Source organism: Anomaloglossus baeobatrachus, chromosome 2, assembly GCF_048569485.1.
Source record: "Anomaloglossus baeobatrachus isolate aAnoBae1 chromosome 2, aAnoBae1.hap1, whole genome shotgun sequence".
Taxonomy (NCBI): Eukaryota; Metazoa; Chordata; class Amphibia; order Anura; family Aromobatidae; genus Anomaloglossus; species Anomaloglossus baeobatrachus.
Window position 1 is genome coordinate 542,097,421 of NC_134354.1, and position 25,100 is coordinate 542,122,520.

The 25,100-nt window shown below is 44.8% G+C and overlaps 1 protein-coding gene across 1 annotated transcript in view; it reads left to right on the plus strand.

Moving 5' to 3' along the window:
- TUBGCP3 (tubulin gamma complex component 3) overlaps nucleotides 1-25,100 on the plus strand; it is a 212,985-nt gene that overhangs the window by 80,632 nt on the left and 107,253 nt on the right. The gene's annotated exons all lie outside the window — the stretch shown is intronic.

Genomic DNA, 25,100 nt, shown 5'->3' on the forward strand with positions numbered 1-25,100 from the left:
GTCGCAGGACAGGTAAGTGCGTGTGAAGCTGCCGTAGCGAACACAAGATATCGCAGCTGCGTCGGGGGCGGGGACTTTCGCGCTCTGCATCGCAATCATCGGCTTGCGATGTCGAAGTGTGCAAAGTACCCCTAAGCGTTTAACAGTTTCATAGTCATATAACGTCTGGAAATGTAAAGTATAAACCTTTTCTCGCTGCTGCAATTTCAGTTTTTGCACTATTTTCTTTTCCCTTTTCAAAGTTTGACATTTTTAGCATAGCCATTTGAGGGCTTGTTTTGTTTTACACGACTAGTTGTAATTTTAATTAACGCCAATTTATTTAACAACATAATGTACACTAAAATGGGAATACAATTCCTTGTATGGTAGAAAATATTTAAATTTTGCCTTTGTTTCTTTGACTTTTGGTCATACAGCATTCATTTTGTGGCAGAAATTACTTGTCAGTATGATTGTCCAGGTCAGTACCATTGGGGTGATAGCATTTTGTTGGTGTAAAAAAAAAATGTAAAAAAGAAAACTAGAATTATATAACTTTTATTTTTTACATTTTTATTAATTCAATTTCTATATGTTTTTGTACGAAAATGTTGGGAAGGGACTAACCTCTTCATCCCTGGCCGATTTTTTCCGTTTTTTTTTGCTCCCCTTCTTCCGGGAGTCGTAACACTTTATTTTTCCGTCAATCTTGCCATATGAAGGCTTGTTTTTTTGTGGGACGAGTTGTACTTTTAAATGAAACCTTAAGTTTTACCATATAGTGTACTGGAAAACTGCAAAAAAATTCCAAGTGCAGAAAAATTGCAAAAAAAGTATGATTTCTTATTTATTTTATTAACGGTGTTCACTATATGGTAAAACTGATAAATTTGTATGATTCCTTAGGTCGGTACAAGTTCGTAGATACCAAACATGTTTATATTTACTTTTATCTTAGGGGGTTAAAAAAAAATTCAAAAGTTTGTCCCAAAAAATTGGTGCGACCCGTAGTGTTCTCATTTTTCGGGATCTATGGCTCGGTGACGGCTTTCTTTTTGTGTCTCAAGCTGATTTTACTATTTTTGTGCAGATGCTACGTTTTGATCTCCTGTTGTGTTTTGCGCAAAATTTGCAGCAACCAAAAAACGTAATCTTGGCATTTGGAAGTTATTTGCTGCTACGCCGTTTACCGATCAGATTGATGCGAAATGTGTGTATATTTTTTTTAATCCTTTAATTTTCAATGGGGCAAATGGGGAATGCTCTGAACTTTTTAGGTTTTATTTTTTTTTTTTTTTATTTTACTTGTCCCCCTAGGGGAATATAAGGATCAGCAGTCTGATCGCTCTTTCATTTCTGGTCATCACATCACCAGAAATACTCACCTACAGCTGTGATCACCAGAAATACTCACCTCTTGTTACTGGCAGCACTCGGCCGGGTGAAAGATGACATGAGTCATGTGAGCTACAGGAGACATCACATGACCCTGTGCTACCATGATAACCATCGGCTCGTAGTGATCACGTCTCAGTGCCGCCAATGGGGCTGGGTAACTGAAGATTTACCGCGGCAAGGATTTAAATCGCGATGTTACATTTTGACATCGTGGTTTCAGTGGTTAACAGGCATGGGTGGATCGCGGATCCACTCGTCCCTGTGAGGCACATGTGTCAGCTGTTCAAATCAGCTGACATGTGCACGGATTGCCGGCAGCTACCCGCAGTGCCCACCGGTGATTACACTATGGTGGGTTAGGACGTACTGTAACGGCTCGCTGTCGTTAAGGGGTTAAATATGTTCCAAATAAGCATAACAACTAATATAGTAAATTAGGAAATCTAGTATAATTAATTCAAGGTGAAACGGATCTTGTTCACTGCTTCTGAAGCACTACTCCAAATCGTTCCTTGTTGCGGTCTGTGCTGGTTGTATCAATGTACAGAAGTAAGAGTTTTATGTGGAGATAATGTAATCAATTCATGTACAATCAACTTCGAGTTGAAATTTCCTGAATTTCGCAGGTCCCTGATAGTGATGCGTGAGCAATACCGTACTCGTTGAGAGCAGTTGGTGCTCGGATGGGTGCAAATCACAATCATGCACATGAGTATATTGGAGATCAATGGGGAACTTAAGAATTTTTTCGAGTCCCCCATTGCCTTCCATTATACTCAGGTGCTCGATTTGCACCTATCTGAGCATCCAACTGCCCTTAACAAGTACCGAGCACCACCTGCAGCTTTCAGAACACATGGTCTAGCAAAAGCCAACCGGGGAAGACTATAAAAGCCAATAAAAAAAAAAGATGAGGGCCTGGTCCAAGCAATGCTAGTTTTTGCATTTACCATGTAGAGATAGGTCAGAGTGCACAGCTTATTACACACAGAGACAGAAATAGGATTACGTTGTACTACTGCACTAATGAAGTACATTGGAAATGGGAGTGGTAGTGTCTTCAGTTTGTGAAAAATAATCCAAAGATTCAAGTGAGAGATGGAGTTGCTGTACCTGCATAGTCATTCAGTGTGACTCAATTCATTGATCTGTGATGTACAGCAGTAATACAGCACAGCAGCACCATAAAGGGAACGTGGGACGATTCATGCTGCCCAAACCACAGGCAGCAAGAATCACAGCCTGGCTACAAGATTGCATCCAGGTATATTATTCTCTGAAACCCTTCATTGCTTTAGAGATGATATACTTTCCTGAGCCAGATGGGGACTATGTCCGGTGGTGAGACTAGGTTGGATCTTCCCAGTGTTGCCTCAGGTTACTGACCCTATGCACCCACCGTCAATCATCCTCAGCACTTCTTCAAGTGATTGACTGGTCTCTTCCTAGTGGTTCTTCAAAGCATATGCTCTAAAATGCCGGAGAGTTCCCTAGAATAATGTACCTGCTGCACCGTGTAGCCCGGCTATGAATTGTACTGCCCGTGGTATGGGCAACATGAATCTCTTGACAGATTCCCTGTAGTATTAGATGCAAAGCACAATAGGATTTTCTCCAGGTAAACAAGGAAAATACAGGGGGAAATTTGCTCACTTGGTGTGGTTGTGTAGGACACAACCGCTGATGTTGTGATAATGTCAGCTGCTGTAGCCTCCACAATTATGGAGATGATAGTCAAGGAAAATGGATTTTATTCTGCGCTGCTGATTTTTACTAATCCAGAAAACAAATAATCAAGAGGTGCTTTATTTCTCAGTGTTTGAGTCCACATGACTCCTTCATCAGGGCAACCACATAGATTTTATTCCTGAGGAAGGAGGCAGATGGACTCTGAAACGCATTGAGAATAAACCTCCTCTTGATTATTTATTTCCTGGATTTTTTAAAACCAGCATCGCAGAAAAAAATCTTTTTGCATTCTGCAACTGCATACCGGGAGGACAGTGTAATACCCGTTGTACTAATTTTACTAGTAGGGATAAATAATCTTGAAAACTAGCCTAGTATGTGTCACATGCAGTGTAGCCATAATTGTTTTTATAATAATAATAATATTATAATAACCACGAAACTTGAGAATTCAGAAATTTTAAATCATTTGTCCACTCCACATTTTTTTTTGCACACTTTACCATTTGTAGTTACCGTATTTTCCGGCTTATAAGACGACTTTTTAACCCCTGAAAATTTTCTCAAAAATGAGGGTGGTGTCGTCTTATGCGCCAGGGGTCGTTGTATACGGCAGTGCACGGTGCCGTCACGGCTTTACTGAAGTTGTTTACACACAATAAAAGATATTCTCACCTTTCCTCCGTTCCCGCGGTGCCTCCAGCTGTTTCTTGTAGTCCGCAGGCACAAAGACCTCTCCTTAACAGCGTCCGGTGCACGGAGCTGTCGCTGCAGGATGACGTCATGGATTTACTGCAGTTGAATGCTTTGTGGCGCCGTAAAGCATTCAACTCCAGTAAATCGATGACTACATCCTGCAGCGACCGCTCCGTGCAATGGACGCTGTTATGGAGGGGTCTGTGCGCCAGCGGACTACAAGAAACAGCTGGAGGCACCGCAGGAACGGAGGACAGGTGAGAATATCTTTTATTGTGTGTGAACAACGGCATAATAGGGGACAAGAAGAGAACCCACAGGAGGACATTACTAAACAATGGGCACATCACTGCAGGGGACATTACTAAACAATGGGCTCATTAGTAATTACTGCAGTGGACATTAGTAATTACTGCAGGAGACATCACTAAACAATGGGCACATTACTTGGGTCGGCTTATACTTGAGAATATACGGTATATCTAAAACTCCATATTTTAACTGGAAAAGTTGAGGGCTGTCTTATACGCCGAGTCATCTTATACGCTGAATCGTCTTATACGCTGAGTGGTCTTATACGTCATTCAGTGGCCTGTTGCAAGGTATTTGCTCTTGAGGTGTGAAATTAATGAGTTCCTTTTCCCGTTTATGTTTTGGAAAGTGCTAGGGGTGTAACTGTTTATACATTTTTATTTGATTTAATACCTGTTTTCATAGTCCAATTACTGGATTGTCGCCCTACTACCATATTACATGCCGTTCCCTTATTTGTGTGTCCTGCCATTAACCTGCAGTCACAGCTCTCCAGCCTCTCCACCATATTCCCCGCCTGCCAGGGTCTAAATTCCCATACATGCACTTAACATAAGATAATGTAACCGGTCACAATGTGCAAAATGTACATTCCACTTGCACCATATTAATAAATGTAGATGTCAGAGGTCGTCTAGGATTAGAATATAGAAAATGACTGCAGTGGTGCACAAATATTACACTGTGAAGATGATATCCTGGGTCCTGGAGAAATATCAAGGCAAAAAGAAGTCCACAAGTGAACATAGACCCTATATGCCCCTACGGATTATTCACGGATTGTGAATGGGTGGGAAGTCGAGCCCCAGTATCCATGGAAACGCCATGTAGCGATTTCTATTCAGTTACTGTGCTCATAGGTATTCATAGAGGCTTTTATTCTGTACTGCGAGGGACTATATTGCAGCTTTTGTAGTTTTTCTTTCCTGTGTAGCTTTGGCAGCGGCACACCGGAGAGTACACGAGCTAGAACAGCTTTCATACACAAGGCAAAACACTCCACTTTTGGTAAACTGGGTAGGAGGTTTTTCACACAGTCGTGGAACGTTTTCATAGTTTGCGGGAAAACAATTAAAAATATCTTTGCAGGGTTCAAGCTCGGAATTTTACATGTGGAGGGCAGCAACACTGCTACAGACTATATATATTACTTTTACATTGTGAACCTCCTCTGCCTAAATACACAAATCTGCTTCTATGCATTAGTATAGGGTACATGCACACGTTGGGGATTTGTTGCAGCATTTCCACATCAAAATCTGCGTATTAAATGTGGATTTTGATAATTTCACATTATATATTGCAAGTGTGATGACAACAGTGAATTCTGCATGAAGAATTGACATGTATGTGCAACAACTTTCTGCACCATGTAGAAGAATTTTGCAAAATCTCATTAACTTTGTTCATTTTTGAACTTCGAAATTTTATGCCTCCAAACCAGATAGTGACATCACCCAAAATCGTTAAAGCTCCACTTGAGTTTTTTTTTTCTTCCTTCTGTTAGGTTGACCTAATGGTCACAGCTGTTGCCAGCGATGTCCGAATGCAGAGAGGGTACCGGTGACCCCCCCTCTGCTACTCCGTCTCAATGAAAACAAGCGGACGCTGTTATATACATAAGACTGGAGATGTGCGGCTCCGAATAGAAAGTGTATTGATATTGTTTACATTACAAAGTTATACAAAGTTGATTAGGGCGTAACTATGCAACATACATATTCATTAAAGGCGTGAATTACATATTCCCAGCAAGAGAAATTAATATAGTGACTTATACTCCAATAACAAGATGTTTTTCAGTCGTCTCTAAGTCAAAACATTCTGCGTCCTTGAGGTTGGTCTCACAGTTTATTACGCAAATAAGTCTGGTTCGGTCTTGCCAGGGAGAATGAATTTCTATTATTTTCTAAGTCAGTGAAAAAGGTTAACTCTTTCCTCACAATCCCCCCTATTGGCGTGATTGATGGACAGGGGGCCATCGAGAAGCTGTGGACTATAGAGAAAGCAGGCTAGCCTCCAGATACTTTCTGAGCCGCGGGTTTGCTCAGGGAGTGTCGTCTCACATCCGTCACCCAGGACTGCCTGCATGCCTCTCGATAGGAGTCTCATCATGATACGCCAATGTAATTTCTAGAGGAAAGAGTAAAGAGAAAAAAGGCATATTAGTGATTTCATACGGGTGCTGAATAATCATTGTATCTACATTGCTTCAAGCAGTGGGAAAACAAAGCCATTAGCAACTTGAACACTACATAAGCAACTAGTAAACAGAGTAACACTTGGTGTCATTGACTGATAGTCTGTTGTAACAGCCTCCCCATTGAAACACTTCGTTTATTGGGACTGGTATGGCTAAGTATGGCATGGAAGAGGCTGTCACAGGTGCGTGTGTACATATCCAGCAGTCTGTGATCTCAAGTTTTTCAGCTAACACTTCATGATGGGTCTCAAATGAATTCTGCTGTGGTGTAGAAGGCCCCAAAAAGGGAGTACACATAGAAATACTTATCGGCAGTATTAGGCCTTCTTGCAGTGGCTGGCATGGACCCATGTCGATCTCCCCTCAAGTTTGACGGAGGTTGGAGTGGTCAGCTGGACAGTCAAAGGCCCTTCGAATCGTGGCTCAAGGGTCTTTTTCACGTGCTTCTTTAGGTAGACCCGGTCACCAGGCTTTAGAGAGTGGGTTCCTGGAACGGCATCAGGATCAGGTAGAGAAGAGTAGACCCTTTGGTGGGTTTCAGTTAGTCTCTTCTGCAGGGAAACAACATAAGACGTTAGGCTATCATATTGCAGGTGTAACTCCTGTGGGAAGTAGCATCCTAATCTGGGTGCACTACCAAAGAGTATTTCAAAGGGTGAGAGCCTGTGCTTTCCCTGCGGGGTAGTCCTTATAGAGTAAAGAGCTATGGGGAGACATTCTGTCCATGGTCTACCAGTCTCCTCCACTGCCTTGGCTAGTTTGAGCTTTAGAGTTCCATTTAACCTTTCCACTTTCCCTGATGACTGTGGGTGGTAAGGCGTGTGTAAGGCTGACTGAATGCCTAACAGGGCACAGGTGTTCTGGAAAACTTGTCCAGTGAAATGAGTACCTCGGTCTGACTCTATGACTTCAGGGAGTCCAAACCGAGGCACCAGCTCACAGGCCAATTTCTTTGCTGTAATTCGGGCCATGGCTGAGCTTACAGGATAGGCCTCTGGCCATCCTGAGAAGAGGTCTACACAGACAAGTACAAACTCGTAGATGCCATGTTTTGGCAACTGTATATAGTCTATTTGTACTCTTTGAAATGGGGCAAACGTCTTTGGCATGTGTCTTTGCGGGGTTTTAGTTAGCTGGCCTGGATTGTGTTGTTGACAGATGTGACAAGCTTTTATTCTCTGGGAGGCGTATTGTCTGAAGCCGGGGGCTACCCAATATGGTTGCATCTGGTTCATGATTGAGTTTGTGCTACCGTGTGTGGGGTAGTGGAGTACTTGGAAAATGGCAGGGAACCAACTGCGTGGCAGGACGGGAAGTCCGTTTAGGCGCCAAATCCCCTCCACCTTTTCTGCCCCCTTGGCCCGCCATCCGGCCTTTTCTTCCTCAGAGGCGTTTTCTTGTGTCTCAAAGAGGTTCTGCATTTCTTCCTCCGTCGTTGACACGGTTTCCGTCTCCTTCAAAGGGAGTAAGGCTGCTTGTTTTGCTATTTGATCGGCCAAGCGATTTCCCCTTGCCTCGGGTGTTTGAGCCTTGGTGTGGGCAGCAACCTTTATGATTGCTAGCTGTTTTGGTATCAAGGCTACTTCCATTAGTTTCTTCACTGAGGCTCCATGCCTGATGGGATTTCCTGTTGCTATGAGGAATCCTCTTGTCTGCCAGATAGTGCCAAAATCGTGCACAATGCCGTGTGCATAGGCTGAGTCCGTGTACATGTTCGCTGTTCGTTCTTCCAGAAACTCAATTGCCCAGATGAGAGCAAGAAGTTCTGCTTCTTGAGCAGATATGCGTGGAGGTAGCGGTTGCTTGGCTAAGACTGCATATAGAGTCACTACTGCAAATCCGGTGTGGAACTTGCCTGCTTCATCAGCGTATCTGCTACCATCCACAAAAAGTTCAAAGTCTGAATTTGTAAGCGGTGTTGCCTGAATATTGTGCAGGGGCTTTGCCTCATGTTCAATGAGTTCCTGACAATCATGATCAAATGGTGCGCTGGTACGTTTGTCACTCTCTTCTGTCCTCTCTTCTGTCCCCCCTTCTAAACTTGTAAAGATCAGCAAGGTTTAGACTTGTAACTCGAGCAAATGAGATGTTTGGGGGTAGCAACAGCGTGCACTGGAGTCTGACTTGTCTTGCCATGGAGAGGTGTTTCAACTGCACTTGATTGAGAACAGCATAAATGTCATGGCTGGTAAGGATGGTAGTCGGGAAATCGAGTGAGATTTCAGATGCTTTCTGCAGTATGTTTGAAACTGCTGTAACAGCACGGACACAGGTTGGTGCTGCTTTTGTGACGTTGTCAAGTTGAGAGGAGTAGTACCCGATTATGTGATGTTTGTCCGTCTTCTGGGTGAGTACTCCTACGGCAAATCCTTGAAGCTCTGCTACGAACAGATTAAAGGTGAGATCATAGTTTGGTAGTGCCAGAGCAGGTGCATCAATCACTAGTTCCTTGAGCTTTTGAAAGTTTTGTCGAACTTCTTCTGTAAGGGGAAAAAGGAACATTCTTTGTGCAATCATACAGCGGTTGCATGAGTAGTGACGCATTGGGAATCCACCGTCTGCATTTATCTCTGCTTGCTTTGCATCCTACTTCTGCCAGAAAGGTAAGCATTCCTCTTCACTAGGGCAGCACAGTAGTAAATCATCCACATACTGGTAGATGTACTGCGAGAGGTAGCGGGAGGGGGGATTGTCTCAGCTGCCGTGGCGTAATTCCAGGCTTGACTGAAACTTTTACTGTGGGCACGGGTAGTGTGCCGAGGTCAGTTTTTGATGTGGACCAGAGTTTTGCAGGAACTTGTAGAAGTATTGGATCCGTGTTTACTTTACGTGTAACATCAGATTCTGGTTGATCTTCTATCATCTGGAGAGTGCACAGGGTTTCTTCTGGGATATCTTCTGGAATTTGCAGGATAGCAGATCCATCTTCATTGTAGACAATCTGAGCTTGTAGTCTTGATAGTAGATCGTCTCCCACTAGGGCATCTCCACCCAGGGGGGACACTAAGAATTTAGACACGAACATGTGTGGTCCCAGTTTCACCTTCAGTGGATGTGTTATTGGGAGTATCTGGGCTTGTCCATCAAATCCGGATACTACAGTAGCTTCAGATGAGATGGATCCTTCAGGCACTAGGTTCCTGGGGTTCAGGAGCGTGAAGCTCCGGAGTCCACCAAAGCTCTTATTTCCTTGTTGCCAATGTGAAGGGGGACGTGTATAAATGTACCTCTGGCATCCCTATCCCGTGCTGCCGCAAGTCAGGCAGTCTTCTCCTCGTGACTCTCGGATTGGTTTTGAGTGTCCCTCTTCTTTCTACAGTCTCTGATCACATGTCCTCTGACTCCCACAATAGTAGCAGGTCGGTGCCTTCCTTCTTGTACCTTCTGGCTGACCGTCCACTGCTGCTATGACAACTTTCTTGTTGCTCCTTTTATCCTTTGCGTTGGTTTCTAAGCCACTTGCTTTGTTGACTAGAAGATCTATGTCTTCCATGTTTCTCCATTCTGGGCAGCACGCTTTCAATCTTTCTGCCAGAGTTGCATGTATTCCATCCATGAAGGATCTTACCATCAGGCGACGTATTGCACCCGCTTGTAAGTCCAGCCCTTCATCTGCGAATGACTGCATCAATCTGTAGTAAAATGAGCTGACATTCTCCACAGGACCTTGATGCACTGGTCCCATTGTGCCCTTAGTTCTTTGCTCCTGGGCGCAGAAGAGATTGAGTCTTATCATGAAATCTTGGCCCGATTCCACATTACGGGTATAGTCCGGAACATGTCCTGTCAGGTGGGCAGTGAGTTTGGCATACAGTTCGGGAGACATTTTAACTCTACACAAACCTTCCATGTCCAACCAAGTGTTTCTGTAGGAGACCTGTATTTGGTTCAGGTAACGTGAAAAACTGACTGGGTTTCTAGTCGGGTCTGGAGCATTTTGCAGGAAAGCCATCTGCTCGGCTGGAGTCCAGGGTACGTAGTCATCATACGTACGAGGAACTGCATCTCTGGGAGCATCTGGGTTTTGTGGATTAACAGGTGGTCTTATCAGGACTCTTCTTTCCACTACGGGATAGAGAGGCACTGGTGCTGTGGCTTGTAGCTTGTGCTGTGGGGCTCCACAGGCTAGGCATGTTTCACTCCAGTCCGTATTTTGTTGGCCACAGTTTGTGCAGGTCCATCCCGGGAATCCTGCTATTTTTGAGGCTGTTCCAGGAGTAGCTGACAGGTACAGAGGAGGCTGCTGTTGATCCTTATTAGCCTTCTTCCCAGCTTCTTCCCATGTGTCTGATTCTTCATGATATATCCAACCTTGATCGTGGGCTGTTTTTGCCATGTCAGAAAGAGTTCTGACTAGTTCAGTCCACGATTTATCTGCTATCACTCCTGCTCTAGTAGCTGTTATTGTGTCCCATTTGTTGGGGTCCAATTGATCCTTCCCCTTCAATCCAAATGTCTTAAAAACTTCCTTGGACTGACTGGCTGTTCTTTTGCCATGATAACACGTAATGAGATGTTGCAGGGTGCATCCAGCTCTTCTGTCTTTTGATATTCCTTGCCCCATTCTTCTTCTTCTATCTTCTTCAGCTTTTAGACCCTTGAACGTCCTTTGGACTAAACCTACCTATCCTGGAGATACTCTGAGACTAACTCCTTTTGTATTCCTACCTAAGGTGAGGTCTAGAACCACCTTTCCTGGAAGTACCCAAAGACTGATTCTTGATCTGTAATCCTACTGAAAGGAGGTGTCCTAACTTCAGAGGGGGCTGAGAATGTTGAATGGTGCTGGGTTACCCTTCTTGTACCAGAGATACACTCTATATCCGATAGCAGTGGCAAACAGGGCTATTCCCACTAACACTAGGGCAGTGAATATCACATCCATTGGACAGAGCAGGTACACTATTCCCTTTCAACACTCACTGATGTATGGGATCTATGACAACCAACAAGGACAACAGCACAGAAGTAAAGCGCAGGAGAGCAGACACGTGACACACGGAGAGGCAGAGAAACACAGAGAAACAAACAAACAAACAAACAACCAAACAAGGCACAGAAAACATCAGCTGGCAAGGCTCTCTCAGAGTTCAGTAGAAACCCGCCAATAACCCAGTATCTACTCACAGTGTACCTCTTGCGCGTTGAGGAGAGGGGAGATCAGATGTGGGGAGCATAAAGAGAAGAATAAGGTTCAACTCTTACCTGGCCAGGTGTTTCTGGTCCCCACGTCTGGTCACCTCCTCCTCGGCTTGGCAAGACAGTTCACTGCGTCCTGGGATTACAAACATGGGTCCCTGCTTTTCGGGCGCCAGATAATGTTAGGTTGACCTACCGGTCACAGCTGTTGCCAGCGATGTCCGAATGCAGAGAGGGTACCGGTGACACCCCCCCCCCCACCCCCCTCTGCTACTCCGTCTCAATGAAAACAAGCGGACGCTGTTATACACGTAAGACTGGAGATGTGCGGCTCCGAATAGAAAGTGTATTGATATTGTTTACATTACAAAATTATACAAAGTTGATTAGGGCGTAACTATGCAACATACATATTCATTAAAGGCGTGAATTACATATTCCCAGCAAGAGAAATTAATATAATGACTTATACTCCAATAACAAGATGTCTTTCAGTCGTCTCTAAGTCAAAACATTCTGCGTCCTTGAGGTTGGTCTCACAGTTTATTACGCAAATAAGTCTGGTTCGGTCTTGCCAGGGAGAATGAATTTCTATTATTTTCTAAGTCATTGAAAAAGGTTAACTCTTTCCTCACACTTCCCTCAGCCGTAAATGATGCTTTAAATGTAAGTTTTCTTTCTTATACAGTGGGTACAAAAAGTATTCAGACCCCTTTTTAAATTTATCACATTGTTTCATTGCAGCCATTTGGAAAATTAAAAAAAGTTCATTTTTTTTTCTCATGAATGTACACTCTGCACCCCATCTTGACAGAAAAAAAAACTAATGTAGAAATTGTTGCAAATTTATTAAACAAGAAAACCTGAAATATCACATGGTCATAAGTATTCAGACCCTTTGCTCAGACACTCATATTTAAGTCACATGCTGTCCATTTCCTTGTGATCCTCCTTGAGATGGTTCTACTCCTTCATTGGAGTCCAGCTGTGTGTAATTAAACTAATAGGACTTGATTTGGAAAGGCACACACCTGTCTATATAAGACCTCGCCACTACAGACTGGCACTGTGAGCTGTAAGTGCCATCCTTTTTTGCACTCATATGCTGGGGTAGTAGTGTGCGGGTCTCTGATGCTAATAAGCTGAATAAGCTTATCAAGAAGGCAAGCTCCGCTGTTGGCTGCAATCTGGACTCTTTTGAGGAGGTAGTGGAGAGAAGAACTCTGAAAAAGTGTATGGCGATTATGAATAATAATGCACAACCATTATATAAGCTATTCATGAGACAGAAGAGCACCTTCAGTAACCGGCTAATCCTTCTGAGATGTAAGAAGGAAAAATATAGGAAATCATTTGTGCCAACTGCTATGGGAATGCACAACAATAACATTAGTGTTAAATCATCAAGGTGAATGTTTCCTTCTTTATTTCTTCTACTTTTCAGTTTACCCACTGTGTATGACCTAATCTAATGTATAATGTTCCTCTGTCAACTCTACAGTCTTGTCAATTAAGTAATTCATGTTGTTATTTAAGTTGTGCTGTTTGATACACTTTATTGATCCCGTGGGAAATTATGGTATCGTATCGTATCGTATGTCAGACCATATGAGAATCATGAGGTCAAAGGAACTGCTCAAGGAGCTCAGAGAGAGAGAATTGTGGCAAGGCACAGATCTGGCCAAGGTTATAAAAGAATTTCTGCAGTACTCAAGGTTCCGAAGTGCACAGTGGACTCCATAATCCTTAAACGGAAGATGTTTGGGAACACCAGAACTCTTCCTAGACCTGGCCGTCCAGCCAATCTGAACAATCATGGGAGAAGAGGCTTGGTCAGAGAGGTAAAAAAGAACCCCAATATCACTGTAGCTGAGCTCCAGAGATGCAGTAGGGAGATGGGAAAACGTTCCACAAAGTCAACTATCACTGCAGCCCTCCACCAGTTGGTCTTTTATGGCAGAGTGGCCTAATGGAAGCCTCTCCTCCGTGCAAGACATATGAAAGCCCGCATAGAGTTTGCAAAAAAACACATGAAGCACTCCCAGACTATGAGAAATAAGATTCTCTGGTCTGATGAGATGAAGATAGAACTTTTTGGTGACAATTCTAAGCCTTGTGTGGAGAAAACCAGGCACTGCTCATCACCTGCCCAATACAATCGCAATAGTGACACGTGGTAGCAGCATCATGCTATGGGGGTGTTTTTCAGCTGCAGGGATAGGACGACTGGTTGCAATTGAAGGAAAGATGAATGCAGCCAACTACAGAATATCCTAGAAGAAAACCTCTTCCAGAGTGCTCTGGGCCTCAGACTTGGTCGAAGGTTCACCTTTCAACAAGACAATGACCCCTAAGCACACAGCTAAAATAACAAAGCAGTGGCTTCAGAACAACTCTGTGACCATTCTTGACTGGCTCAGCCAGAGCCCTGACCTAAACCCAATTAAGCATCTCTGGAGAGACTGGAAAATGGCTGTCCACCAACGTTCACCATCCAACCTGATGGAACTGGAGAGGATCTGCAAGGAAGAATAGCAGAGGATCCCCAAGTGTGAAAAACCTGTTGTATCATTCCCAAGAAGACTCATGGCTGTACTAGCTCAAAAGGGTGCTTCTACTCAATATTGAGCATACTTATGACCATGTGATATTTCAGTTTTTTTGTGTAATAAATTTGCTTAAATTTCTACATTTGTTTTTTCCTGTCAAGATGGGGTGCAGAGTGTACACTAATGAGAAAAAAAAATTGACTTTGTTTCATTGCAGCCATTTGGTAAATTCAAAAAAGAGTGAAAAATGTAAAGGGGTCTGAATACTTTCCGTACCCACTGTACTTACCCTCCTCCGACTTAATCGTTTTTCAGCGCTGCTCTGGTCCCATGGCACCATCTAGTGCCCATGACTTCTCACTGACCTGAAGTCAGAAGTTATGTCAGAAGCTCTCAATCCACGTCTATGAAAGCAAGATCAAGACTCTAATAGAGTTGCATTGATTTGTGACCTTCGGAGCCCTCCATAAAACACTGGCGCTACCAGTAGGTCACAAATTGCTGGAGACGGACTGGAGCAACGCTAGAAAAAGATGACTGGGCAGGAGACTTGCCTTTAAAGCACCACTGCTGAAATAGAAGAATGAAATGCTTGAGTGGTACTTTAATAAATAATATTTGCCACATGTCTACTTTACATCCGTATCATTTGTGAAACAACTTTTTGAAGGGTTAATAGTTTATCAGCAATTTCTAATTTTTCCTACAAAATTTGCAAAACCAATTCTATTTTTTTTTTTTATGGCCAAATCACATTTGAAGAGACATAGAGGGGCGTTTGTGACAGAAAATACCCACAAGTGACACCATTTTAAAGACCACTCCTCAGAGCCACATCCAAGAAGTTTATTAACACTTTGCTGTAATTCATGTGAAACCCTTAATGTAGAAAGAAAATAATGAAATGTTTACTTTTCCTGCAAAAATATTGATTTAGCCCCAAATATTCCATTTTCACAAGGGTAATAGGAGAAAATGGACCATACAATTTATTGTGCAATTTCTCCTGAGTACACAGAAACCACACATGTGGTGGAAAACTACTGTTTGTATGCATGGCAGGGCTTAGAAGTGAAGGAGCGTCATTCAACTTTTGGAGTGCAAAATTAGCTGGAATAGATAGCAGACGCCATGTCGCATTTTCAAAGCCCCTGATGTGCTTGATCAGTGGAAACCCCCACAAGTGACTCCATTTTTGTAAACTACAACCCTCATGGAATTTATCTAGAGGTTTGGTGAACACCTTCAACCCACAGGTGCTTCACAAACCTCTATAGCATTCAGCCGTGGAAATGATAAAATCGGTTTATCCCTCAAAAATGTTACTTTAGCCCTAAATTTTATTTTCAGAAGGGTAATAGGAGAACATGGACGGTACAATTTGTTGTGCAATTTCTTCAGAGTCCTTGGATATCCAATATGTGGTGCAAAACCACTTTTTGAGGCAGGGCTTGTGAGGGAAGGAAGGCTCGGAAGGGAATTTTGGAGCCCCATTTTGCCTGGAATAGGTTAAGAACGCCATATCACATTTAAAGAGCACCTGACATGCCAGAACAGCTGAAACCCCCACAAGTGACCTCATTTTGGAAACTCCACATCTCCAGGTATTCATGTAGGGAGCATTTGTAACCCACAAGCAATTCACAGAATTGTATAAAATTGGGCTGAGTAAGGCTATGTTCACAGACTGCGTCTTTTCTTAACCATTAAGATGCAGCGTTTTTGGCCCCAAAAAACGCACCCGCGGCAAAAACGCATCAAAAAACGCATGCATCCAAAAAAGATGCTCTCTGTAGACAGCAAAATAGAAATCTGATAGACTTTGCTGGGAGAAGGAAATGCATGCATTTTGGTGCATCTTTGTGACCTCAAAAATGCAGTAAAAGATGCAGTGTGTGAACATAGCCTAAATGAAAAATTCCCATTTATTCCAACAAAATATTTCTTTGGCCTCAAATTTTCAATTTTCAAATGGGGTGATAGGAGAAAATAAACTGTACAATTCGTTACACAATTTCTCCAGGATTTGACAGTACCCTATATGTGGTCGAAAATTCTTTTGAGGCACAGTGCAAAGCTCAGAAGTGAAGGAGTGCTCTATATTGGAGTGCAGATTTTGCTGGAATGATTTGAGGGTGCCATTTCACATTGGCAAAGCCCCTGACATGCCAGAAAAGCAGTTCCCCCCCCCCCCACCCCCGATGATTGACATCATTTCACTATCTACACCCCTCAATTAATTCATTTAGGGATACAGTGAGCATATTGAAACCATATTTGTCTCACAGAATTTTATATCATTAGGTGATGGGCTTTAAACAACATTTTAGTGTTAAAAATGTAATTATTCTTTCTTCAAGTTTTTTAATTTTTATATGGACTAATCGGAGAAATTGCACAACAAACTGTATGGTCCGTTTTTTTTCCTGAGTGCAACAATACTCTCTATGTAATCAGGAACTACTTTTCCAGCAGAGTGGAAAGCTCAGAAGGGAAGGAGCATCATATTATAGCTCAAATTTTGGAGTTATGGTTTGCTGGTGCAATGTCATATTGGCAGAGCCCTTGAGGTGCTAGAACAGCAGAAATCCCCCCCCACCCCTCATTCCCCCATAAGTGACCCAATTTTTTACAAACTACACCGCTCAATGAATTCAACTAGGGGTTCAGGGATCATATTGATATAACAGGTGAGTCACATAATTTTATACCATTGAGCAGTGAAGAAATAATTGCATTTTTACCACAAATATTTTTATTTTAGCCCCAGATTTTACATTTTCATAAACTGGAAAAATTGGCACCAAAATGTGTCACACAATTTCTGCTGAACTTGGCAATACCCCACATCTATCTGTACAGTACTGTCTGGCCACATGGCAGGGCTCAGGATGGAAGGAGCGACATTTTACCCTTTGAACACTGATTTTCCTAGAATAGTTTGGAGACTCTATTTGCAGATCCCCTAAGTTCCAAAACAGCAGAATCCCCCTCAAGTGACCCCATTGGAAATTATACTCCGCTCGGAGTTTATCTACAGGTGTAGTGATGATTTTGACTGGAGGGTGTTCTCCAGAAACAAGCAGCACTGGATGTTGTTGAGTGAAAATTGCAAATCTGCCATTGTAGTGCTCAGTAGATTGTGTGGCCATAGATTGTGCCCAGTTCATGCTTCTGGAGATTTGCACCCTGTAAATTAGTGGGGTCCCCTCATCACAGAAATGCCAAACAATTGGTGGTTTAGGCACACTATCTGGCTTGGAAGGGAGGGTAGCATTTGGATTTGGGAGCGCACAATTGGCTGGTTTCTTTTGGGGGGGTGAGCCATAGCGCTTTTCAAGAACCTTTTGTATTACCAGTACCATGAAAACCCACTGTATTTCCATTGACAGATGACATACCTGAGAGTGGGGACTTGTTTTTTCTCTGTATTGAGTTGAAACTTTTATTGGGAACATTTTTCCATAAAATTTTGGATCACATTTATTCTGTGCTGTACGCTGAGCACTTACATCGGGGTTCCCATCCAAATCTTTGAGTAATGTGATTCGGATGACACCCACAAGAGATCCATTCACTATAAAGAGACGGCAGAATTACTCTTTACTTTGTCAGGCTTCTGTTAAGTGTTATCCTTTTCAGACGGGCACAAAACTGGTTGACCATAATGCTATGCACCACTGAAAAGACGGACACCACCGGATCATAGGCAGACACAGTCCAAAATGTCTCTCTGCCTGATTATAGGGGAATCTTCCATTGGGAGTCAGTCTAAATCACATATTTCAGATTTGCGCGAAAACCCAGATGTAAGGGCTTAGTGTAGAGCGCAAGATAAATATAAGAGGAGTGTTACTGCGGTCATTGGGAGAAAGAATGAATAAATAAACAGCATATTAAGAATTAGTTTTATTTATTTTTCCACAGTTTACCTTGCTGGATAAGTGATTAGTCAGTTCTTTTCTGCCTGTCAGTTTGATTTTGTTTTCGTATCGCTCTATTCTGAGAGCTGTAAATTTTTAATTTTTACGCTGACTGATCTGTATGGCGGCTTGTTTTTTGTGGGACAAGATGACTGTTTCAGATATACCATTGTTTTTATACATACATCTATTTGATCGCGTTTTATTCAACTTTTTTCACCAGTATGATAAAGCATAATTTTTTTTTTTCTTTTTAGATGGTCTCTGAATGGGTTAACTAGTGTTACAGCTTTAAAAATCAGGTTGTTCCGGACATGGCAATTCCAAATATGTGCATGTTTGTTTTATTTTTGTTTTTCCATACGTATTTATTGGTGCAGTACATATTGCTATTGTTATTTATATTGGGATTTTTTAAAATTATTTTTATTTTTTGTTTTTTATATTTAGTCACTATATGGGACTCTGATTGCTGGTATAATGCATTAGAGCTGTCAGGGTAACACTGACAAGCACACCTTTTAGACCATGCAATAGGCTCCTGTAGGCCGCAACCCACCTTGGGTTGCTATGGCAACAATTGGCAGTCCGCGATTACATTACTGGGTTGTTGATCGGGTGGGAGAGGGAGCACGCTCCTTCTCCCAGCTTCCTAAATGCTGTGATTTGCTATTGATCACGACATTTAGAGGTTTAAACAGCCAGGGGCAGTACAGACACGGGCACGAAGTGTAAAAGTCACAGCTTGGCTATTAATTAAGCTGAGCTTCTGGTGGCGAGTGTGCGGTCAGAGCTTATGTGCCCTTATAATCGCCATGACTTATCTGCAATCCACTGATTTTCGTAATGAAGTGAGGACACACTTCGAAACGTGTAGAATAAAACCACCTACACTTCAGTATTTTTGGATTTGTGTAATTCCTACAGCAGCGCAGAAATAGTTCCACCTTTATTCAGTTCCTGATGTATACCAGCTTTTGTGCGCGTGGACTCTGCAGCAGCTGATTATGTGCTTTGATACTGGTTGTGTGTCACACAGCTACACATGGTGAGCACTAGTCCTATTCACCTTTCATATGTTTATTCGGTAAGACCCTATTGCGCTTTCTATCCCTTTCATCTCATTTATTCCAGAACAGAGGCCCTTTGAAACTCATCCTGCCTGCTGGCATTTCTAGCTTGTCTTATGATTAGACAGCTTGGCGCGTTGATGTGTGTGTGCATTTCACCACAACGATGATGTACCACCAGGCTGGGTAATCAGAAGAGGAGCCAGGGATCCCGGCAGGCAAAAGGTGGTTGATAGGGTTTCCAGCCAAAGAACCTGACCACTGGACAAGGATTCTGCAAATCGATTTGCTCATCTCTTAACAGGTATGAGAGGAATTTTAGTGTGCCAAGAAAGCATTTTCCACACTCTATGGCTATGTACCCACGGGAGCTCGCACCTGCGGATATAGCCGCAGGTTTCCCGCAGCTGCTCGCCGGAATCCGGAGCTATTTTTACCTGTGGTAGTACAGCGAAATAGCTGCGGAAAACCTGTGGACATTCATGCAGATTACCTGCGGAAATCCCGGCCCTATCTCCATAGTGGAGGGCCGGGGTTTCCGTAATTCTGCAGAAAGAATTGACATGCAATTACGTGCGGCTGCGGGACATCCGCAGCATATTCCGCAGCCGCACGTATCCGCAGCATGGACACAGCACTCCCCATGTCCCATAGGATAACATGGGGAGTGTCTGTGCATGCTGAAACCTGTGGATTTATCTGGAAAATCCAGAAAATCCGTGGATTTTCCGCAGATAAATCTGCAGGTTTAATCTCCCGTGGGCACATAGCCTTACTTTACTTTTACCAGCCTGACTCTTGACACAGTCTACATGAGGCAAAGCCGTAACCACATGGGCAACATCTCTCACAATTTCTGGGTATAAAGGAATTGCCTCATGCACAGTCATTGTTGATGAACGGTTGACTTTTTCTATTTCTTTGAGAACAAGTGAAAAAATTTTACTGAAATCTGGTCAGTCTGCTGCTATAGGAGACTGAGTGAAATATTTTTCCTTGCTGCAACGCTTTGCTTGCTCCATGTCATCCAAATACTTGTCAAAGTTAAACTCCTCATCTGATGAGGATGAAGATATGGCAGCAGTAGCACTGTCAGGCCCCAAGTCTTCTTGCGCCTGGCAGTCCTGTAGCTGCTCATCCTAACTGCTACCTCACTCAAAGCTTCTTTTCCTTTAAGCTGTTGATCATCAAGCAGTATATGATGACTTGGGTCCACATAAACAGCTGCCAGAAGAATTTTATTTTCAAATAGCTGTGTCTCTCTCCGCTTTATAGAAGCAGAAATGCCATCTGCGATTAAACCTCCTCTTTGGGACAGGCAAAATAGCAAGTTCTTCCACTCCCTTATGAAAATGCCAGAAGTTAAATCCTCAGCTTGTAATTTTTTAGTCACGGTAAATGGGTGATAAAGCAATTCCTTCAATTCAGCCACCTGTGTCCATTGACCTTCATTTAAGGTTACTTGAGGGTTCACCATATCTATAAGAAACGATTTTAGTTCAAGCAATCACTCAGTCATTAAATAAGTACTGCGTCATCGAGTGGCTTGATCAACAATTGCCCCTTTCCCAGCACGTCTCTTCAAGATGGAATCAATTTTAGGGGTTCTGGCGGCAATAACCAACTTCCTCATTTTTCCAATTAGATTTCCAGCATGTCCGCCCAGTTTCACACATCCGGCTTTTCGCCGATTTGGCGGATGCGGCGCATGCCAGTACAGTACGATACAGTACAGTGGCAGCGCCGCAACTTCCGGGTCACATGCTCCGGTCACATAACAGCATGTGATCGGCGTTTGTTGCGCTGCCATTGTACTTGTATACACTGTACTGGAGTGCGCCGCATCCGCCAAACCGGCGAAAAGCCGGATGTGTGAAACCGCGGTCCCTCTTGCAGACTCTCTCTTATTGCCAGCTGCTGCATGTGCACAACACAGCACACGTGATTAATATGAAAGGGTTTTGAAGCAGCTTCAACAAGATCATCTAATCCTAAAGTATCATTTTGCTGTTCTTCTGTTGTAATATCTGTTTGTTCCTCAGTTACATGAACAGCACTGTGGCTCCATCTCACACATACTAAATCCTAAATTTCTTTGTCGCTCCATTGGGAGACCCAGACAATTGGGTGTATAGCTATTGCCTCTGGAGGCCACACAAAGTATTACACTTAAAAGTGTAAGGCCCCTCCCCTTCTGGCTATACACCCCCAGTGGGATCACTGGCTCACCAGTTTTGTGCTTTGTGCGAAGGAGGCAACACATCCACGCATAGCTCCACTTTTTAGTCAGCAGCAGCTGCTGACTATGTCGGATGGAAGAAAAGAGGACACATATAGTGTCCCCAGCATGCTCCCTTCTCACCCCACTGTATGTCGGAGGTGTTTGTAAGGTTGAGGTACCCATTGCGGGTACGGCGGCAGGAGCCCACATGCTGATTCCTTCCCCATCCCTTTTTACAGGGCTCTGGGTGAAGTGGGATTTACCGGTCTCCAGGCACTGAGACCGTGCTCCATCTACAGCCCCTGGAGAAGATGCTGGATGGAGCGGAGTACATCAGGGACATGGCCCTGCTTCCTCAAGGTACTCTGTGTCCCCGTGCATTTGGCGCTCACACCGCAGCATGCTGGGTGTTGTAGTGCGCCGGGGGACATCAGCGCTGCGGCGCCTGTGCCATGGCCTCATTCAGCTTTGCTGAAGCAGGCTCACTTATGGGAATTGGTCGCGCCGGCCGCTGGGACTGCGGCGCGGCTGGCACTTGTAGTGCGCCGGGGACTTCAGCGCGGCCTGCGCTTTTACGGCGGCCGCGCTGATAACTAGAGTCCCCGGCTTTTGCGGCCTGCTTCCGTTCGTTCCCGCCCCCAGACCTGCCAGTCAGGAGAGGGGCGGGACGCTGGCCACTTCCAGGAATCGGTCGCGCCGGCCGCTGGCAGCGGCGCGGCTGGCACTTGTGGTGCGCCGGGGACTTCAGCGCGGCCCGCGCTTTTACGGCGGCCGCGCTGATAATAGAGTCCCCGGCTTTTGCGGCCTGCTTCCGTTCGTTCCCGCCCCCAGACCTGCCAGTCAGGAGAGGGGCGGGACGCTGGCCACTTCTATGAATTGGTCGCGCCGGCCGCTGGAACTGCGGCGCGGCTGGCACTTGTGGTGCGCCGGGGACTTCAGCGCGGCCCGCGCTTTTACGGCGGCCGCGCTGTTAACTCGAGTCCCCGGCTTCTGGGCCTAGTCTCCCTTCGTTACCGCCCACAGCCCTGACAGTCAGGGTAGGGGCGTGACGCTGCATAGAGCAGAGCTGAGAGCTGGAGTATGTTTTGCATACTCCACCCCTCTCACTGTGTGCACTGTGAATCCGGATTCCCGCACTTTCTCAGGCACGCCCACGGCTTCCTTCTCTACAAGGACACCGGCAGCCATTAGTGTCAGTTTCTGTAAGATACAGAGACAAGTGTGGAAGACCCTGGCATTCTGATAGTCACACAATCGCTGCAACAGGCGTTAAGCAGCACCTGTGGTGCTAACCCCACTACTGCAGAAGTGCACTTATAGATATGCTTGTACTATATACATTGCACTGTTTGGTCGCACGTTGTATATACCCTCCTGGATTATGCGGAGGAGTTATCAGCATATTCTCTGTGTAAAACAAAGGTGCAGAACCACATGTTTTTCTATACAGCTGGTACAGCATGTACGGCTATACGGCCGGCAGGTACATAGACTCCCATTGTATGCACTAATGGCCAGGGGATGAGGACGGTGTCTGCAGTATTTACTGACAGTTTTTCTGAGACTATGGCTATGATACTAGAAGCCTAGCAGTCCGGACATGTCTCTCACAATATGGGCACTGTTGAATCATTGATCCATGGCTCCCCTCAGTGTGAATAACTAACAGCTCCGGGAATGTCACACGCATCCCAGAGTCACGGCTCTGCACGGACGTCAGTCCCAGACAGCCTAAGCGGGCTCACTATGAGCGGCCCTCGGTTTCATCAGGGTCCTAACAGAAGGACTCGCTGTGTAATGAGGCGGAAGTAGCGGCTCAGGATTCTGATCCTGAGACCGCTCTCAATCTGGATACACCTGATTGTGACGCCATAGTAAATAATCTTATAGCGTCCATCTATAGAATGTGGGTTATTTCTCACAGCTCCTCCAGTGGAGGAGTCAGCTTCACGTATTTTTCTGGACCACTCTGCCTTCAGAGAGGCAGTCCAGGAACACCACGCTTATCCAGATATGCGCTTCTCCAAACGGCTTAGGATACACGTTATCCCTGTCCCCTGACTTGGTCAAGGACTGGACCCAATGTCCCGAGCGGCATCCTCCAATCTCCAGGCTTGTAGCTAGATCCATAGTTGCAGTGGGAGATGGAACTGCAAACTCAAAGATGCCACTGACAGACAGATGGATCTCTGGTCGAAAGCCATCTATGAGGCTGTCGGCGCACCGTTGGCTCCGGCATTCTCTCCCTTGGGGCACTCCAAGCTATTTCAGCTTGTCTTACACAGATTGACACGGTTACACGTACATCTGTGCCGCAGGTGGCATCCTTAACCTCTCAAATGTCTGCATTTGTTTCTTACGCGATTCAGGTTGTCCTGGACTCTGCGAACCGTGCGGCGGTAGCCTCCGCTACTCCGTGTTTTTAAGCAGAGCCTGGTCTGCTCGTTAAGTGAATGGAAGGCAGATTCTGCTTCCAAAAAAGGTTGCCTAACCAGTTGCCTTTTTCTGCTGACCGACTGTTTGGTGAGCGTTGGATGTAACCATCAAACAGTCCAGGGGTAAGGATTCATCCTTTCCTCAGCCCGGACACAACAAACCCCAACAGAGCAAGAGGCAGTCGGGGTTTTCGGCCTTTTCGAGGCTCGGGCAGGTCCCATTTTTCCTCGTCCAATGTGGACTCAAAAGGATCAGAGGAGCTAAGATTCTTAGCGGGCTCAGTCTCGCCCAAAAAAGCGACAGTCTGAAAACCCGCTTCCAAGGCGGCTTCCTCATGACTTGCGGCCTCGGTCGGTAGCAGGCTCTCCCGCCTTGGCGATATTTAGCTACCATTGAGTGTGAGACATTCTGTCTCACGGGTACAGGATAGAGCTCACTTCTCGTCCTCCAACTCGATTCTTCAGAATTTCTCCACCTCCCGGCCGGGCCGCTGCTCTTCTGCAAACAGGGTGCACTCTATAGGCAGAAAGAGTGATGACCCCCGTTCCTCTTCAGGAACAAGGTCACGGTTTTTACCCCAAATTCTTTGCGGTACCTATAACAACGGGCCGTTCCGTCCCGTTCTGGATCTAAAAATGCTCAGCAAGCTCGTGGACACCAGGCGGTTCCGGATGGAATCCCTCCGCCATGTCATCGCCTCAAGGTCCCAAGGATATTTCCTAGCATCATTAGGCATCAAGGATGCTTATCCACATGTGCCGATTGATCCAGAGCACTAGCGTTTCTACGCTTCGTTATAGGAGACGAACACCCTCTGTTCGTAGCTCTACCTTCCGGCTAGCGACAGTCCAACTGGTCTTCGCCAAGGTCAGGGCAGCAGTAGTCACAGTCCTGCACTCTCAGGGTCACTCTGTGGTCCCGTATTTAGACGATCTACTTGTCAAGGCACTCTCTTAGGAAACATGCCAACACTGCCCGAACGTTGCGCTGGAGACTCTCTAGAGTTTTGGGTGGATCATCAACTTTTTAAAGTCAGATCCGACCCCGACCCTATCGATAACATATCTAGGCATAGAGTTTCTTACTCTCTCAGCGATAGTGAAGCTGCCGCTAGACAAACAGCATTCACTACGGGCTGCAAGCTCTTCTTTAAGAACCAGTCGCACACATTGAGACGCCTCATGCACTTCCTACGTAAGATGGTAGCAATGGAGGCAGTTCCTTTCGCGCAGTTTTACTGCGTCCACTACAATGGGACATTCTCCGCCAATGGGACGAGGAGTCGACGTCCCTCAACAGAGTCGTCGTTCTTTCTCAGGCGGCCAAGGAATCTCTACGGTGGTGGCTTCTTCTCACCTCTTGGTCAAAAAGAAGGTCCTTCCTATCCCCGTCCTGGGCGATAGTTACGACAGACGCGAGTCTATCAGGGTGGGGAGCAGTTTTTCTCCACTACAGCGCTCAGGGTACGTGGACTCAGCAAGA